The sequence below is a fragment of the Pocillopora damicornis genome, chromosome 4 (assembly GCF_964200805.1).
Source record: "Pocillopora damicornis chromosome 4, jaPocDami1.2, whole genome shotgun sequence".
NCBI classification, from domain to species: Eukaryota; Metazoa; Cnidaria; class Anthozoa; order Scleractinia; family Pocilloporidae; genus Pocillopora; species Pocillopora damicornis.
The window spans coordinates 25,512,494-25,527,991 of record NC_142673.1 but is presented as its reverse complement, the minus strand read 5'-3'; the positions used below and the strand labels follow the sequence as shown (position 1 = coordinate 25,527,991).

At 36.5% G+C, this 15,498-nt stretch overlaps 1 protein-coding gene across 11 annotated transcripts in view; it reads left to right on the top strand.

The window, feature by feature from the left end:
• LOC113683469 (neuropeptide FF receptor 1) overlaps nucleotides 1-15,498 on the top strand; it is a 31,555-nt gene that overhangs the window by 8,014 nt on the left and 8,043 nt on the right. For 2 of the 11 annotated variants that reach the window (XM_089204066.1, XM_027200711.2), the window contains exon 2: nucleotides 7,302-7,413. The gene's annotated coding sequence lies outside the window, so the exon portion shown is untranslated. Of the gene's footprint in view, nucleotides 1-194; nucleotides 383-4,512; nucleotides 4,693-6,325; nucleotides 6,380-7,301; nucleotides 7,414-9,826; nucleotides 9,937-10,906; nucleotides 11,044-12,280; nucleotides 12,717-15,498 lie in introns of those variants that run through there. The other 9 variants (XM_089204071.1, XM_089204069.1, XM_089204068.1 and 6 more) reach the window with 9 other exon arrangements.

The window sequence follows — 15,498 nt, the reverse complement described above, 5'->3', positions numbered from 1 at the left end:
TTGTCGACGGCATTTAAAATAAACTGTAGGACGAACAAAGTTAGCGAAGACAGGTTAAATAAATGGCAGATGTTATTCACAAGTGCAACCTTGGCCCCCTTTGATAAACAGCGAAGATTATTTTTCAGAGGGCTACGTCTAGGTTTCCAAATGAATCATGTTCTTCACAACAACTCGTTTTCTTTAATCTAAACGGAAGCTACACGTGATCAGGTGATCCTTTCTGAAGATTTAAAAAATGCTCTCCAACATATGAAGCCGTGCGATAAAAGGCAGCGGATAGCTCTGGAGTAAACTTATTTGCTACAGGTTCAGTTGAATTCGAGATTCGGTGGCCATAGGCTGTGCGGGCTGAGTGAAGCTGAAAGCTAAAGGACCAAAGGTATTTTGTCTTCGTACTTTCTTTTTTTTTCGGAGATTGATAAGTTATAACGAAAGAGAGCCAAAACACTTCACCAACGCAGGATCCACTTTCTAAAGGAGGCAGTTTCACTATCCACGTTCATTCGTTTTAGGTAAATATTCATTATATTATACAGTGATCCGTTATCGGGCGAGGCACATGTTAAAACCTCTTTAGAATGTTCAATTCCTTACTTCTTGGATCTGATACGCGAGAACACTGCTTGAATATCAAACCTAATTACTTCCTTAGAAACAAGTTAATAATAGCTCTTGTCAAAATATTGTTGTCGAGGTCATTAATATATTTTACTTCGTAGCTTATTCATTCCTGACCTAGTTCAAATGTGAACATATTTCTGTTAAGTGTCTCTACAATGTGGATCATACAATTTAGTTTCCATTTACAGTTTTGGTGCGTGTGGATCATATCTTCACTAATTATTTACTGTTAAGATGTGATTGAGATTGATTTAAATTATCTGTTACGGTAAGGCCTAATTTGTCAGCCAATTCATTCATCTGTTCAATTAGTATTTTCTATCTGCTTAACACTATTAAGGGTACATTAAAAATCTACAAATTAATTGAGTCATCGACGTAATGTGCAGGTGATATTGAAGACTTGCATCCGCCAGACCTTTGACTGAATACTAACGCGATACAAGTATTTGTGTCTTGCTTGCAGTCACATCTCCAAAGTAAGTAGTCTTGGGGGTCAAATTTTCAGATAATCTTATCTATTAAATCATTCCAGGGCTGATTTCGATAGTAATATAGTATCATTCGGAAGATGTCATAAAGCGAAAACAAAGATAACTGAGATCAAATTTACGACAACACTTTCGAAATCACCACATCCTAACTCCCCCCAAAATAAACTGTATCTAATTACAAATTCATGCATTTTGTTTCAGTCATGTTCGTTAGCAAGGTTGCAACTCTAATTTTACTGCCTCAGTTTCAATATCCGCGACCTTGGCAAATTTACTTGAAGTTGCATAAAACTATTCTCCCAATATACAATGTGCTGCAGTCTTCTTGCAATTGCAACGTGAAGCATGCAAGTTATGATATGAGGCCATAAAAAAACGCTTACGATCGGTATTAGTTTCCTTACAAATTGAGTTAGACGATTCGTAAAATATTTATACACCTTTAAGCTTGCTCTGAGCTACTTTGTGGAAAGATGCCCGATTGCGTCTCGCAGTCCACCTCATCTAATATAACTTGAATGTCTATGTTTGACTTGAAAGACTGAACCTTTATCAAAGTTCCGCTGACACGTGCCATCAATTTTCCTTCATTAACAGTAGCTCAAGACTACGTGTGGTCTCAAAGACGTTCTGAAATCAGTCGCGTTTAGCCTCGGCGGAGTTTGTCTCAATCATATTATACCCCAGGAATGTTGAAAAGATAAGCTAAAGTCGATTAGTTGAGCCACTATCATCAAAGCGGCCAACAAGACCTTAAGACAGACGAATTCACTCAGTATTGATCTGGGAACCTTGTTTTTTTTTAAATGACTCGATTGAAATTGGAATATCAACAGTCGGGGGGTGGGGGGGGGGGGTCGATTAGACCACAATGTACAATACGGGAAAAAATACTGACCGTCGTAAACGCATACAGCCTTTGTGGATATTATGTCATCTCTCCGTGCATTATCGTCATTACAGCCTACTTCCGTATTTAGCCGGCATTTTTTTACCTCGCTATTACTTTGTTTGATTCTACTGAATTAACTGAAGTGACCTGTAGCCATGGCCACTAACAACAAGTTGTGCCCCAAAAGCTCTTTCATGTTGACTGAAGTCCAGCGGGGCGAGTGATGTCAAATAACTTAACCATCCGCCGGAAGCTATGATGAGCTCACAACGAAAAACGTTTCGGATCTTTTTCGGTTTCTCCCTTTCTGTATCAACCAGTCAAAATGCTCTATGATAAAAGGGTGCGGCGAAAAGCAATACATAAGGGAGACAGGTTTCGAATTCAATATCTTTTTCATTTCATAATGAGAAAATGACAAGAGAAATATTGAGGCGTCATATAAGCTGCTCAACGCTGACTGTGCATACCTCTGATATTGTTCAGTAGGGAATTTTTACTTTTATGAAATCTATTCAATCATTCCGCGATGTGTTATCGTTCATTAGTCAGAATATTATTTATTTTATTTATTCATGATCAGATTCCTCAACGAGAAACAAAGAACCTGTTATATCTGTATTTGTGGCTGAAATGATAGTGAAACACAACTAGTCGAACTTCATAGAAAGCTTAAGCATGATTTAATTTTATAAGCTCCGTTTCCACGTTTTCTTTCAATCCGCTTAATCTAAGAGGTCATTTCGTTCCTTAGGGCTTTTGTTTTTCTTTTAATAGGAAACTAATCTATTTAAAAAGTCATAATGAAAGCATTTAAATCTTGTTTAGGGTGTCCTGTAGAACTGGTAAACTTGTGACCCTCCCCTAAGATATATAAATAATTTTTAAAAGTAATTTATAAATATTAAAAGGTAAAAGCAGTTAAAAATGGTAAAAACTGAAAAAAAAAAACAGTAAATGTAATATTGAATGTAATACTAAAAAAGGAGTCAGACGATATTAAGAAAATTATGAAATAGGAAAGCTATCTAAGCCAGCATAACCTTCCTTTCTAAAATTACAATACTTCTGAACTAAATGTGTTAATACTGGTGCATAATTTAACTTCCCTTTTAGATTATCCCGTAACAAATAGTTCAGTAAGGAATTTCCTTTCAAGATCATCCCGAGACTGGAGACTCAAGTACTTCAATTTGGAAAGAAAAACAGTTTAAAGAGGAAAATTAAAATGAGTGTTATGATGCGAACTGCTCGATGCTGACTCAGCATACTTCGCATATTGTAAAAAGCTCTTCTTCGTGTCTCTTTTTCTCATCAAAATAAGTGGAGCCAAAGTCAAAACATCTCGAATCGTAGTTGATTAAGGTGTCCTATCGACTAGCAGGCGCTCAACTAATAATATTTTTCACGATCATTAAAATCGCCAGTTAAAGAGTGTGTCTTTTAACCAAATGAGTACCTGCAGCATAGTTTTAATGTTTTGCTGTAAATAAAGAGAAGTTATATTTCATATGATTATACCCCACCGAAGAGTAAACAGAATATTGGCTGCACCCGGTCCTGTTTGTCAACTTGTGTTTAAGTTGTTTTGAAATCCCGCCTCAGGGTGACCTCAAGGATGTTCATTGTGTTTTTCATCGTTATCAATATCATTGCCCAAATAAATCAACAATAAATGTGATTTTCCGTTGTAAGGTTAAGGAAGTTTATCACGGTATTTGTTTCTCTATGGAAGACTTTAAATCATAAATTCTCGATGGGTGACTGTTGAATCATAAGTCATTGCAAAAATACATTACTAGAGAGAAAATGGCATGCAATTTCATGGAATTGGCAGCTGAGATGACAATGACATACATGTATGATTCATAACATTTTTTGAGTGAAGGATATTTGAATTCGAACGAAACTGCGTCAAAATAACCGCCAAACGTACTTTTCGATGTGTACAGGCAAGATGGAAATGCTGCTTAATGAAGCTTCACTAAAGACTTGGGACAAGGCGAAATTGTCAAAAGCACGCGATGTATACTTTGATCTGATATCGTCATTGTTCTTGCATTATTAGCATATGTACATATAAAAGTGTATAATTAAAGCAAGCCCTGATTTTTTGCCAATTGGGAAAATTTTGAACTGAAAAGCTAGCAAAACTGCTGACAATTTACGATGCTATAAGTACCTTCAATTTGCGGCTACTTTTGATCAATCATTATTTTCAATTGTCGTAAAGCAACGCAACTGTTGACAATGACAATATGTACCCGCTACTCTTCGATATCCTTCAGCCCTCCTAACTACGAATAAGCAATAGGATAGTCTATTTTGGGTTTACTGGGATGACGTTTTCCCAGCGAGAGTGCTTAAGCCGAAACATCGCACCTATCTAGGACTTTTTGAAGTGTTCCGTGTCGTACTTATTCTTTAAGTGGCAACACTCATCATCAGTCCGCGCACTTGAGTTAATGACTTGTAGGAAAGATCGTGGAGTCATTAAGGTACAACAGACGATGATTCAAAGCTTTCTCACGCGTATCCATTGAAGGCTGCTATATTTACTTATGACAAGCGCTATAAAACATGTACGTAGTACAGCCAATGAAGTTTAAAACTAAACCTACACTCAGAAGAAAGAAGCTGCTATTATCGGTCTTCCAAATATTTGAACAAAGACAGTCCAAGGTTAGGCTCTTTCCTCTGATCGTTTCAATCTTTTATGATGTATTTTAGTTTTCTTGCCTCGTTTGGCTCTTGAGCGATTACCAACGACACAGAACATTCAACACGCGGCGAAGTATTTTTAAACAAATACCCATCAAAGATTGAAAACTCTTCAAATATTGTAGTGGAAACCTTTTTACGATATGTTTATTCCTTTCAGGCCTGAAGATATATTTCTTTCTAATTTTTTTTTTTTTAAAGTGAAACATTGAATAATATATTACGTAAGTTTATTCAAGAATACATGGCAATAAACAGCATGTTACAGAAAATTCGGAGCTAAAACTGATTAGTTAGATAACTTTGTGATTGTAAAATTGATCCTAATTCTTTAAATGGGATCGTATTTTCTGGATTCATCTGATTTCGCCGTTCACTTGACCGGTGACTTTTTCACTTTGCGGAATTTTATTAGATATTCCTTGTTCTTTTTTCCTCGACAACTTCCGTTACGTAAATCAATAAAAGTTAGCGAACCAATGACTGTTTTTGGATATACTCCTTAAAGCTTCAAAGTAATTTATTGCATTTGATTTACTTTGAACCGACCGTACAAAGATGTGGCGCGCACAAATTATTGAAGTCACGATGTAAATCTCTTTCACTTAAAAAGGATCACTAGGAGGGCTTTAAATTTTTTGATGCACAGCCCGGAGTGTATATGCATGTTATGATTTCAACTTTTTCATTCCTCGTGAAGAGGAAGATCAAAACAGCGTCACGTTCCGTCAATTTTGTTTGTCAATTCCCATAACTTAACTAGCCGATGGACGCAAGAGAGAGGTTAGAATTGGAATGCTTAAGAATGATAACAGAGAAAGATTTGATCACTAAACCACTCGGAATGTTTCCAAGTAAAGATATAGGTAAACATAAGAAGACACATCGAAGATAACTAGCACGAGATTTGCAAATATCATTAGTCACATTAAAACGACAAGGTATACAGCGTAGTCATTAAACCAAACATTTTTCTTAAAATCAAAAGAGCATTGAGTAAGAAATAGTAGAATAAAATGAAATTCAACTTACAATTCTCATTTGACCAAAAAGTGGACTCATATAAACGCAATCAATGGAAAACATGTATACAGACAGGTTTATCTTCGGTTCGGTTGGTGAGTAGAAGGCATTGATTGATTACCCAAAGTTTGGGCGCCGCGCGGTGACAGTGCGACGAATAGTCATGACTTAATTCTGCATTTTCGGAAAGGGCACGTACACAAATGGATAAGTAAACGACAAAAAGCCAAACATGTTGACCTAAGTATTACGAGGTTATCTTCACACAACCCCAGATTATAAAATAAGGAAAAGCATTCTTTTAAAGCGAAGAGTTAATTCTCCGATGTTACTCCAAATATTCATGTGGACTGATATCAAAGTATGACTGTTGCTTACAGAAACAAATTTCATTCTCTTCCTTCTAAACATTTCGAATTTTCAATATTTGAAGATTGCGATCTTGCTTTCCTTGTTGTTCAGAAACGGTAATGCAAAGAGCACGAAACAAGGCGTCGTCCGATCTTCATTTGTGCCTCACTTCCTCAGTAGGCACAAGAATAGTTTCTAACAATTTCCGTTTGTAAAATAGATGCAAAAAAGTGATCTCAGGATACTAAGATAAGGTGCTGTACACAAACAAATGGTAAGACCGATATTTTTTTTACTCTTTGAAGCTTAAAATAAAACGCGAAGATGCTCTTTGTAATACGTTCTTTTGGGAAGGCTGCCTCACGAAGTTTAGCTTTTGTTATGATAACAATAATAAGTGCTCAATTGAGAAAAGCGGAAGTGTTAGGTGCTTATTAGGCAGTACATGATCCAAACACTCTTTAAAAAGTAATTTTGCACGAACGTGCGGCTGAGATCATAGCTATCGCAATAATATAATCTATTCCTTCAACTTATTTCCTTGTGCAAATCAAGGGGGGTAAAATAATAAAAGGATTTATTTTTCTGCCTCATGAATTCCCTTGTTCACCAAATTGAAAATTCTCCCGTAGGATATTGAATTGAAAATGTTATTAATGAGACCAACTGGTGTTATAATTGAGCTGTCTACATCTAAAGCGACAACTTAGCGTGATTTTGTATATTACGACAGGCAAATAAAATTCCAAATCTTGACAACTTTGAAAAAATCAAAGACGAAGCCGATAATTACATGCTATCCATGTCAAGAACATTTTTCATATATTAAAGCCTTATCAGTGCTGAGACGTCGACAGTTTTCGCAAGATGAGGATAATTTCCTGTACTGATGTGTTTTCGTCACAAACAAGCATTACTTTCAGCGTCTTTTTCAATAAATGCGATAAAAGCACTTTAAATGTATTACATTATAGATAGGCTAGGACATTAAAATTAATATTTCATTCCTTTAGTTTCCTACTTCGAGATAAGAATGTCAACTCACTGAGAATGGATCACCTGCTTACATAGAAATTTTGAACTGAGCTTCTTTAATTCTTCCGACGGGTTTGGTTCCCTCATTACCTTTTACAATAACCACTCCTACTTGTCATTTTTGCTGTAAAATCGATTGATGGCTATTGTTTTTCCCATAGACTTGACTTGATAACAAATTCGGAAGAGTCAAGGACAGGATCTTTGGAAAATATCACACAAACACACGTAGAGACAAGAAGGTGAACAAAGAATCGAGAGTCGCTTCGTAAGGTGAGTATTTATCCTTTGAAAGTAGTTCTCTTATATTTGACTTATAACAGGAACGGATGCTTACCTCGAATTCATAATTGAAGGAAAAAAACAAAAATAGATTCCGACCGAAAGGCGCAAACTGCAAGAATATCCAATTTTTTCCCTTCGATTTATAAAACATCTTCATGCACCATCAGCAGTGGTATCGTTATTCCCTGATACATTAAAAGTGGAAGAAATTTTCCAGCGACAGCTGAAAAATTATAGACATTTGAGGTCAAAAGAAAATTCCTTGTTGACACCCACAAATCAACACAAAGGTGAAGCTGCCTCGACGCTTTTGGGCACACTACTAGTTCATCTTCCGTACAAGACTAAAAATTCTTCGACATTATTGTTGTTCCATGTCTTAGGGTTTGTAGTAACTTATTATATTCGATTTTCATAAATGTAAGGAACGTCTGTGTGAGAAATAATTCATCATTTAAAATTGAGGTCAGCAATAATTAAATTCCCTCAAGCAAGCGATATTTAGGTTGGCAAAAGTGCCTTTGGCAATAGTTCATAATTTAGAGCGGTTCTCTTTTTTTACGCGATTTATGTATGCTGATGTAGATTTGGAGCAACACGTAGCATTATTGAGCTCTTTATTAATTGATATGCCCTTGCTTTTCTTCCGAGCATTCTGAGTAATTCAGGCCTTTCCTCCGGCCCATCTCCCTCAAAAACTCTAATCCTAAAGTTGAAATTTATGCTATTCGCGACGCCCTTCATTTTGAAAAGTCACAATCGTGTTGTAACAGTGGGAAGCACATAATTAATTAGCTTCCACTCCGTCAGAAGACAGCAGCTGGCTTGACACGAAAAGAAGGACCCAAAGTGAAACTAATACTTATTCTATAAAAAATAAATTTCAAATTTACTCTTCCGCTTTATCCCAAAGAATAAACGCGAAACCTTCAAGCTTACAATTTTTAAGACACCATGCAGTTGTAATTTCAAACCCTTCTTTACCTAGTTTCTTTTGACTGTGCTATTTACCGTGATCCTAAGCTTTCTGAATAGTGGGAAGCTCATGATTAATTAGCTTCCACTCCGTCAGAAGACAGCAGCTGGCTTGACACGAAAAGAAGGACCCAAAGTGAAACTAATACTTATTCTATAAAAAATAAACTTCAAATTTACTCTTCCGCTTTATCTCATAGAATAAACGCAAAACCTTCAAGCTTACAATTTTTAAGAGACACCATGCAGTTGTAATTTCAAACCCTTCTTTACCTAGTCTCTTTTGACTGTGCTATTTACCGTGATCCTAAGCTTTCTGAATAGTTTTTTAGACTAACACGCTGCTAAAAAATCACCTCTCATGCTTCAATAAAAACGTTAAGAAAAAAATCTGAGCTTCCACGTTGCCTAGATAGATCAAAAATATATTGAGACACTTCTGACGCGCCGTTCTCATGCAATTCGACACAAAATTTGTTTTGAGACCCTTGAATCCGGTCTGCCTTGCAAGAGTAGCTAGTGCGCATGTCTTGATTGGTGATGTTCTAACCTGTACGTACTCTTTCGGGAAAGGCGAGCACTGGATCACACAAGTTATGCAAGGCCAAAGATTATGGTAACTTTATTTTTATTTCAAAATACTTATCATCATTTGCGTCCTTGAAGTGAGTCGCAGTAAAACCCATTCGCGAGTATTGCAAAATTTTGTATCGGGAGCATTAAGGTATATTTAAGGCGACGGTTGTCTTGTAATCATATGATAGTATTAAAGAAATTTAAATATATTTCAGGGGATAATTTATTTTTATTGGATATATTGGGTTTTTCAGGCTGTCTATTTAAGTCATAAGTGGTTGTTTTATCATTAATTTTTTTTGTCATTAATACTAATGCAGTCTGCATGAATGCGACTGAATCTTGTTTTGAGCTAAACTCAGTTACAGCCAATCACTTTAACTGAGATCTTGTGACTCACAGAATTATTTTTTCGTCTGATTGCAATCTTCACATGATGCTCTTTCAAAGATGTTTTGTTAATTTAAGCTTTTGTAAAATGGAGATATGCTGGAATTAATCCAGTTTTAATCAAACAATCACTTAAGCCTTTGATGGAAAAATAAACGGCATTGACTTTAGTGAGTGATCGTGTTAAAGAAACCTCACGAGAGTCAGTAAGAGGTTCTTAGAACCTTTCCCTTCTTCGTTTAACGTTCTTAGCCTGTATATTGTTTATAATTGTAAATAGAATGGAGTTATTACTCATCTTACAGGATTTTGCCGGGTAATAAGAGGGATCGTTATTGGGGCTTGATATAGTTTCAGACCTTATCTAGCCGCAAAAATGCTATAAAAATAGCAAAATTAGTCAGTTACAAATGTTTATCGTTCTTTCAAGACCTGTTTGTTGTTTTTGACACATTGATAGCGAGTTGGTCAAAACTTGAGAGTGATATCAACAAAAAGGTGTCACAAACACAGAGCGCTGAAGGACTCAAAAAGTGAAGTTGAAGATAAATTTGAGGCCATTCTCCTCTTGTAAGTAAATTAACAAATTCTCTTAATCAAATAACGTGATAACTCATTTCACTGATGCGGGGATTGAATAACAATCGTTTGACGAATCGCAATTTTGTCCAAGTTATGCCAGCTGAATCCCTTAACTGTTCAGCTGTTGATTGATATTCGGTGGTGAAGTGATAGGAATCATTTTTACATGATCACTCATTCCAGTTCCTCTGTATAACTAATTTCATCAGCCAGTTGCTGGGTTGAAACCAATACTGGCTATGAGCAACAGCTTTGTATGCTTGGCGATTGGAAAGCTACAATGAAACCAATTTCAGATATAAGGGATGCATTGTATCCATTCTTCAGATGTATGCACGTGAATTACGATTCCATTCACGACATTCAATTTCCATGCAGGACAGCAATTAATATTAATTGCATCGAATCATTAGCCGCGATTGTGGTGATCTTCTGAGCTTAAGGACAAATTAAGTAACTTTCAACTTTTAAAGTTAGTTTTTTACTCGACTTCCTTTTAATAATCTCTCCGCCGTCCCACTAATATTTTCTTAGTGATAAAATCAATAAGATGACAAACTAAAATATTTTTGTTGATCATGGATCAAATTCTGATAACAATGGTCATGTCATTTATGCTACAATTCAGTATAAATCCTTCCTTACGGAACACTTATTGATTTCCTTTCTTTTTGGATAACTGTGCACTTTTGTGTGAAGGGGTAGGCGCATATGACACTGGCTTTATATCGTGAGTTTAAGAATAACGTCATGAGATACGCTCTAAATACCACGACCTCTCTTCCGGTTGTTTAATTAACGATACGATCTGATCCTCCGTTGACAATAATCTAGACGTGGTTTCATACGACAGTGACACAATTTCATCCATTATTTGTTTCATTTGAGCCAGAGTTATCAATTCAGGAATCATTGCACAATTTTTGCCATTTTCCTTTTTTTTTTCGCTCTGGACAAGATGATATGACATGATATAACATTGAGGGACAGTGAACTATGAACATTGTTCACCTATCTCAAGGATACACGGATGTGTTTTCAACTACTATGATCAATTGAGCTGAACATTGTCCAACTTAAGGAACTTTGTCGACGGTACGTTAATTTTATTATTACATGATGAAATGAGTCATCTTTAATCTCAATGAACTCTGAGACAAGCGCTTTCCAAGCCATCTAGTTCAGAGATTAGTCGTTCAGCCTAAGGTGTAAGCGCCTAATTCACCTTAAAACGCATTCACCACCATGATAACATCCCACTCTTTGTAAACACCTCGCAGCAACAGTGATGATAGTTGCGTTAGTGACTTCGACAGACAACGTTCCAAAGAGAAAAGGGGTCGCTGTTTGTAAACACGTATCCTAAATTCTGTCTTCATGTTAAAAGAATCACTCGCCATACACTCGAGGTGTTTGAAGAGCGCTCAGGTTTAAATCAAACTCATTCTCTTTGGCCAATCATATATTTTTTTAAAATGTTGAAATTATTGCAAAATGTCTGTTGTCACTTGATAGCATATGGATTTTGAGCCTTAACATTACATGAACTTGTGTAAACTCCTCTATCTCCTCCGCCAAAAAGCGATCATTTATCGTATGCATTAGTTTTAGACGTGAGCATCATTAAATCGCTGCAATGTTCATCCAGCATAACCTCAAAAATTCGCTTTCAGGCAGGTGCTATGAAGTAAGGAACCGACTTCCACGTGTTTGAAATTTTTCCTCGGTTACATCATAAATCTGTAGCAGAGTAAAAGTCGTGATTGATAGAATTTAAGTAGGAAAACTCAGCCAGGACTGAGACACTAAATGAATATTTACAGCCGTTGACCGTATCTCGATTAATAGAAGGTCTGCATTCTGATTGGTATTCTCGGACAATATTGACTTCCCATCTGTAAACATTTAATGATCCCACTTGCTCTTTAATAATAACTTTGCTTATCGCTTTTTCACAAGCAGCAGTTTACGATCATGTTTAACAAAAATTAGGGTCAACAGCCCAAACTAAGCGAACATCTGGAGTGTGTTTCTGTCAATGCTTCAGTTGAAATCACAATGAATCATTCTCATACTATAGGAATGACGTTTTTGAAAATTAAGGGTTGGAGAGAGGCTCTTTTACATCGCACTGGGGCGAAAGACATATTTAAGATTATCTTACTCTTTTCATCTAGGCATTGACATTTTCTCTCTTTTTTAAAAACAAAATGTTTGTATCTGGAGTACCAAAATGCAAGCAATGTAGACTGATACTTAAGCAAACATTGAAACAAAACGTCCTTGTCTTTACGTGCCAACGTGAAAAAACGGGCGTTACTGAAATGAGGTCAATCACGTTTGCACTCTCTTATGATGCGCTGTATTCGTCTTTGGACATTTTCAAGAAGACCCGGTGGTTATGCTCTCAAAACAGAAACTTTTCAGTAAGGGCGAGGCTATTCACGCATTAGTTTACTTTTCAAAACCTTAGTTTAGCGACTTTGTCTAGCAGCTGTAGAGAACTACTTGTCAGTCACTGGCGGAACGATTGACGGGCAAAGTGCGGAGTGACTATCTGCTTTGTGATGATGTCTTCCTTAATTAAGAAAGCTTTCTATGCGGCTTGTATACAACAGGAGTCGCTTCGTGACCAAGTCTAGTATGCATAAAAACAGACTAAGTAACGAGAAATCCTAATTAACTTGGTAAAACGGTGAACAGACTGCTTAGATAATTTGCTGTGGCTCACGCAAGCACCAAACAGAAGTACAGCCTGGATCACGAAGGTAAATAAGTTATACTGGTTCCCACCTGACAGATGAGTTCCAACAGTCCTAATTCAAACTAACCTGGTTACTTTTCCTGACAGCAAGCAGTCATAAAAGTGCTGTTAGTTGAAATATTCATCGCTCATTTATGGTACTATTCATGGTAAATTTTAATCAAAGTTAAAAGTTCTCAAGATCAACTAATGCATTTTAGCCCACATACTTCCTACAGTACAATACGTTTTTTGGCCATTGTTTTCCAACGCAAGTTGATTACATCATTATTCTGGCTTTTGGAGCCAATTCTTGCAATCACAATTTGTCAAACAGACAGACGTTGTGTACTAGAGAACTGTTCCGGCAGACAGTCGTTTTAGTAGGAGGGTTCGTAAGTCAATAGAAATTCCCTTTAAAGCCTTCGCCATTGGCTGATTCACGCTGTGTTTCTGTTCACTTACTGCTAATTTGATCTGACCCGGTGCAACCTTTAATAAAAATAAGTTGTAAACTGTTTATATTAACAAGATCCGTATTTTTCTAAAAGCATGAAATTATTTTTTGGATCAAATTTCTTCACAACGATTGTTCGTGTTCCAACCAACACAGATGTATTATGCAAATTATATAACTCATATATCCAACATGTGTTTGAGATTATACAAGATAAAAGCTACAAAGTTCGCTTCTACTAGCGCTTACTGGTTCTGAGACCGGATGACGAAGATTTCTCTCTTTCATGAGTTACTGAAAAGAAAGTTTTCAGAAAAGCTTTTCGTACTTAGCCATAAATATTTAAATTTTTTGTGTGTGTCCTCGATAAGTGGTAAGTGGTGCGACAGTTTTTGAAACGGCATTTTTCTCTATTGCTAATTCAGGAGTAGAAGAGTGTGATCCGCGATTTATACGAAGAAAATCATGAGATGATGTATATAATCTTAAATTGAGAATTGAATTGTTAAAAAGGCCTATAAGTTTATAGGCATTTATAATATACACTTGGCCATGGATGTAGGTAGACACTCGTGCGCTTAAAAATATTTCAACCGATAACGGCTTAGCACCCATAAAGACAATGTGACATGTGTGCATGTTCTTATCCTGATGCGTGGTCCTTGTTCCGTCTTTAACTTTATGGTCCGCCAACAGATAGTAATCAAACTCCCTGCTTGCGGTAAGATAACGAAGATAGAAAAGATTTATCCGAAATTTATCTACAGTGTAAGTAATTCACGAAAATATGTCTCAATTCGCGACCTCTGCCATGCCATAAAATGTTTTCAGAGTTCATGCCACCATTAAGCTAAAATAATCCAAAGGACATGGATTGCAAGAAGATGGTCACATGCTTTTAGAGAAATGTTAAAATTTAATTTGGTTCCTTCGGCCCTCATTTCCTGTTACAAGAATCGGATTAAAAGCACTAGCGCCCAAACACCCACCGGAGCGGTAATCCCGTAGCTCTGAGTTCATTAAGTTGTGATTTCTTTCACTAGCGTTTCAACTCAAAAGAAATTTCGTCCAATGAAAAGAAACGTTTTTTTAAGACGCACAAATTTGGTGCCAGTTGAGTTGGTCTTAAATGAGCTCCTAACCTATAATTTTCTAAACATAAAGGTAACTGCATCATACTTGAGGCCGAAAAAAGATCACTGACGTTTTTCAAGCATTTTTTTCGTTTTTTGGAAGTTTTATCGTAAGTTCTGCAATGCTCACTGCTCAGTTGTAATAAAAACGTTGCTAGAAAATGACAATGTTGTTGATTCACCTTATTAGGCATACGTATAGTTTTCCTCAATATTTATGGCTCTTGATACATTCAGCGCTTTTGTTTTGGTTTGAAATTCACGCGATTTACATGGGAGTTATTCATAAATGGCTTTCCTTGACCTTACATGTTTCTATATGAAGCATGTTGACTATCTAGTGTTTTTCCGAGTACAACTATATCGGGAAGAACTGTTTTTTCTTTATTTCAAAGGTGGTTTTTGAGAGATACTTGATTCTCGGCTTAGGAAATAAAATACAGCAATTTTGCCACGCTATATCTTAAGTCATTCTTTCCGTTGTCTGCTCCAGGAGATACAAACTCATCTATTCAAAACGCTGAGTCGCGTGGGTTTTTTTTTTTTTTTTGATATCACTCTGTAATTTTTTCTGGCTCAGTCACAGATCGATCATGGAAGGTCTGTCAACACCACTAGTCTCGGTTTAGAATAACGTGTAGTACAACAGTGTTCTTGAGAGGCGCGGCCGTCTAAGAGGTTTACTTCGAGCAGACAATTCAAAATCTTGTCTATTTTTGTTCGCCAGCTACCAACAGTCTGTCAGAATGTATTAAATGACAAAATGTCAGATAAGCTCGAGTTTGAAACGAAACACCAGTTGCACGCACTGCCATTCGACATTACGACAACCATCGTTTCCTGGTTTTCTTTATTAGGAAAGGAATGATACAACGTAGGGTTTCTTCCCCGGTATAAAACGCTGCATTTATACGGACAGTTTTGTCACACGTATGTCGCAAAATGCCGATCAATCTCCGCGTTAATCGGAACCATATAGGTGGTCTCAAGAAAGAAATATATGATTCTCCTTTATCGTGAGCAAAAGAAACACGGACCTCTGATACTCAAGAGACTTTGGGAGTCTTTGTGACTTTGTTTTGACGAAGAATCATAATAAATATGTACCCATACCATGCTTTTGTGATACCCCCTATCCCTGTTAGAAAAGGCGAAAAGGAAAACCTGTGACGTGACGTGAGAGTGACTTATAATAGTGTCGTTTGAGCACGTCAGTT